Here is a 4,841-nt window from a genome sequence, read left to right as displayed (position 1 = left end):
ATCAGCAGATAGCCAGAATCTGCAAAGACGACGTCAGGATAGCAAAGGCTCAGAACGAACAAAGACTTGCAACAAAAGTCAAAGATAATAAAAAAAGTTTCTTCCAATATATAAATAACAAGAAAAAAATCAAGGAAACCGTCAGTCCACTAAAGAGAGAAGATGGCAAGGAAGTAACAGGCAACAGAGAGAAGGCAGAACTGCTTAACTCATTCTTTGCATCAGTCTTCACACAAAAAGAAACTATAGCTCAACCCACCAAAAACATAACTGTAAAAGACAGACCAGAAATAAAAGTTAAAACAAGCAAAAAAATAGTAAGAGAACACCTGTCAATGGGGGGAAGCCAGATTCACCTGCGAGCTGATAGGTCCAGAAGAAGTTCTTCCCACACTCTATGCATTTGTATGGCTTCTCTCCCGTGTGGATCGTTTTATGGGAAGCGAGCTGATAGCTCCAGAAGAAGTTCTTCCCACACCCCATACATTTCTACGGTTTCTCTCCCGAGTGGAGTCTTTTATGGTAAGCAAGCTGGCTGTTCCTCCTGAAGGTCCTCCCACATTCTGTGCATTTATAAGGTTTTTCTCCTGTGTGGACCCTCCTGTGGGAGGTCAGCTCACTGCTTCCTCTGAAACCCCTCCCACACTCTGCGCATTTATAAGGCCTCTCCCCGGTGTGGATCCTCCTGTGGGAAGTCAGTTCGCTGCTCCTCCTGAAGCTCTTCCCACACTCCGGGCATTTGTAGGGTTTCTCTCCTGTGTGGATCATTTTGTGGTAAGTAAGCTGATAACTCCAGAGGAAGTTCTTTCCACACTGCATGCATTTGTACGGTTTTTCTCCCGCATGGAGTCTTTTATGGTAAGCAAGCTGAATATTCCTCCTAAAGCTCCTCCCACACTCGGAACACTTATAAAGTTTTTCCCCCGTGTGGATCCTTTTATGGTAAGTCAGGTCATTGTTCCAGCTGAAACTCTTCCCACACTCCAGGCACTTATAGGGTTTCTCCCGTGTGGATCCTCCTGTGGGAAGTAACCTGGCTGCTGCTCCTGAAGTTCTTCCCGCACTCTCTGCATTTGTAGGGTTTCTCCCCCATGTTGATTCTATCACGCAACGAAAGAATGAAGGTCCAGCTGTAACTTTTTTCATCTTCCCTGTTCTGATCCTCTTCTTCTTTAGTGTGGGTTCGATCATGTTCATTTAAATCTGATTTTTCTCTGAATGTTTTCACACTTTTCCCAAAATATTTTGTCCTTTTTCCTTTGGAAAGGTGCAGGGCTGCTCTGTCTTGAATTTCATCACATTGAAGAGCAGAAAACTTTCTGCTTCCGTCCTTTGACTGGTTTTTCTTCTATTCTATTCTGAGGTAACCTGAGGTAAAAACAAAAAGCAGGTAACCTTATAGAGGTCAGATATGGCATTACAGTACATCTTCACCCTAATATTCAATAGATCATTAGAGATGTGCTATGTTCCTTCCTGCTTCAAACATTCTACCATCATCCCAGTGCCAAAAAAGCCCTCCATCAAGGAACTGAATGACTACAGACAACTAACATCTGTAGTTATGAAAATCTTTGAAAGGCTTGTGCTGTCCCACCTGAAAACCTGCATGTTAGATCCCATGCAGTTTGCATACCAGCAAATAGATCGACCAATGATGCTGTTAACATGGCTCTGCATTACATCCTACAACACCTTGAATCTCCAAATACCTACTCCAGGATCCTCTTTATAGACTTCAGTTCAGCATTCAATACCATCATTCCGGACACTCTTCTAAGTAAATTAAACCAACTAGTGGTACCTGAACACACTTGTAAGTGGATCATAAGCTTCCTAACAGACAGGAGGCAACAGGTGAAGCTAGGCAGAATCACATCCGATACCTGTACAATCAGCACAAGCCCCCCCCCGCCCCCGGCTGTGTGCTATCTCCACTTCCTATATACCAATGACTGCATCTCAAATGATCCATCTGTTAAAATACTGAAGTTGCTGATGACACAACAGTGATTGGTCTCATTCAAGACAACAATGAATCTACATACAGACAAGAGGTTATACAATGCCTTGTGGTGTAACCGGAACAATCTGGAACTGAACACACTCAAAACCATAGAAATGGTGGTAGACTTTAGAAAAAACCCTCCCATACTACCACCTCTTACAATACTAGACAACACAGTATCAACAGTAGATACCTTCAAATTTCTAGGTTCTACTATATCACATGACCTAAAATACACACCTAACATCAAAAACATCATCAAAAAAGCACAACAAAGAATGTTCTTTCTACGCCAACTCAGAAAGTTCAAACTGCCCAAGGAGCTGCTGATCAAGTTCTACAGAGGAATTATCGAGTCTATCATCTGCACCTCTATAACTGTCTGGTTTGGTTCTGCAACCCAACAGGACAGACACAGACTTCAGAGGATAATTAGGACTGCAGAAAAAACAATTGCTACCCACCTGCCTTCAATTGAGGACCTGTATACTACAAGGGTCAAAAAGAAAATATATACAGACCCCTCACATCTTGGACATAAACTGTTTCAACTCCTTCCCTCAAAACGATGCTATAGAGCACTGCACACCAGAACAACTAGATGCAAGAACAGATTTTCCCCCAAAAGCCATCACTCTGCTAAACAAATAATTCCCTCAAAACTGTTCAAGTATTTACAAAGTGTACACTACTATTACTGTTAATCTTCTCATCACTCCTTATCACCCATCCCCTCCCACGTGATTGTAGGACTGTAACTTTGTTGCTTGTATCCCTACAATTTATATTTACTGTTTCCTAGAATGATTTGATTGTTGATTGTACCCTATGACTATCATTAAGTGTTGTACGTTATGATTCTTGATTCTTAACGAATGTACCTTTTCTTTATGTATACTGAGAGTATTTACACCAAGACCAATTCTTTGTGTGTCTAATCACACTTGGCTAATAAAGTATTCTATTCTATTCTATTCTATTCTATTCTATTCTATTCTATTCTATTCTATTCTATTCTATATGAGGTAACTTTAAAGTTGCTAAAATGAGGTATTATTATCAGCTTGAAGCAGGCCAAAGAGGTAGAAGGTGGAGAATAGCCAAGTTAAGCTCCGAGCCAGGAATCAAATTAGCCTTTATCTTGTTATTTGACAAGGATGCCCTCTACTAAGAATAATAATCCTTATCCGTTAATTCCTACCCCTTCACCCCACCCAACCTTCCTGCCTCGCCACCCCACACCCTCTAACTGTAGCTATGCCTGGCACCGGTATATCTATGTGGAAGGCAGGGCCTCGTCGCGCTATACTGATTTGGCAGTTCCCCGACCCAATCACTACCTGAGGATGGCAGCATCTGTCAAACTCAATTTCTGTGATTGACCTGGGAGAGATGGAGACCAGGAGGGCGTGGCTGACTGACTGGCTGGGTGTGGCCAGCTTGACCCCATCTCCAAACTGCTGGTCTGTTTCCTTGGGGTGACTCTGGGTGTGGTGCCTAGTCTCCCAAGATGAGAAACTCGACAGAATGCCAACCCTTGCATGGAGACCATCTTGTCAAGATCCATGTAGTGTGCTGTCTCAAGGAATATCTGCCTAGGTCACATTGCAGGAGAGACACTGGTCTGTTTTGCTCACAAATGGAAAATGGCTCTGGGGAAGCAAAATATTTTCTCTGCATTTGCACTTCCCCGGGGAGTTTGTGTGACCCCTGCAGAATGAGATGGTTATCGGGAAGGTTTCAACCTCCCAGCTTTACAGTTTCCTTTCCCTTCAACTGGAGGCTTCATTGATCTACTTAGCAACGGAAATTCTGGACCCAATCATGGCCGTTAAGTCGAAGTCCACCTATACTGTGCTAATGGAGCTCACATCTTTGTGCAGGACAGTAGCACAGTACAGGTGGACCTCAACTTACGGCCATGATTGGGTGCAGAATTTCCATCGTTAAGCAAGACAATCATTAAGTGAGTTGTGCCTAATTGCATAACCTCTTGTCAACATGCCTTTCAGAAGATTTTGTGTCTTCCTTAGGCTGTTTCACAATTTTAAAAAAAGTCTGCATTTTTCACCTTTCTAGCATTTATAATTGTATTGATACCAATTGTAAGTGTTGTACACCACCCTGAGAGATACAGATATGGAGTGTGAAAGAATTTAAGCATAGGAAAGTTCTTGATCTCTGCATCATGAATCTTCTTACGTCTCCATCTGGGCTGCCAGCAGAACCACACTCAGCACTGCTGTCAGCTAAATGTGCCAGGATCGTAAACACAGAATTAAGGCACAAACTGATCAATCCATCAATCAGAATTATTCTGCCTGTCCTGTACAAATACTGTACAAATACTGTACAAAGGCAACTCCACAAAGCATCCATACAAAGTCTTTTTTATTAGTTCATCATGCATCCTGTCAACTCACATTTATGATGAAGTTCTTTTTAATGTCGGGACATAGGAAGTCTTCTTGCCCAACCCCTGCTCAATCTGGCAAGAGATTTTAAAAAAGAAGTAGTATCGAAGACTAATGGAACAATAATATCTGGTTATTCGATCTGAGAAATTATGACGGACCGATCTGCATGTGGGAATTCTTGGCAGGGAAGCAGGACTGGGACTCCGTTGGATGCAACCTCAACACTCCAGGACATGAAGGGTCCTCGTTCCTCCCCGTGAGCGGCCAGATGCCTCTTAGGCTGCTGCTCATTATGGAACCTATTTGTCCACTGCAAGGATTGAGGTGATATTGGTCTTCCATGGAGCTTTTGGTGTCTCACCCGGTTCCTCTTCTGGCTGAAGGTCTTGCCACACTCGGTGCAAGAGAAGGGCTTC

General features: G+C 42.9%; 1 pseudogene; it reads right to left on the bottom strand.

Moving 5' to 3' along the window:
- Positions 1-356: 356 nt before the first annotated feature.
- Positions 357-1,341, bottom strand: LOC148123791 (uncharacterized; annotated as a pseudogene).
- Between the last annotated feature and the right edge of the window lie 3,500 nt (positions 1,342-4,841).

This window comes from Pseudonaja textilis, unplaced genomic scaffold (genome assembly GCF_049901715.1).
Source record: "Pseudonaja textilis isolate UNSWEBS1 unplaced genomic scaffold, rPseTex1.2 PTEXCTG41, whole genome shotgun sequence".
Classification (NCBI taxonomy): Eukaryota; Metazoa; Chordata; class Lepidosauria; order Squamata; family Elapidae; genus Pseudonaja; species Pseudonaja textilis.
Note: the sequence above shows the minus strand (reverse complement) of the source record. Positions and strands in the feature narration are given on the sequence as shown.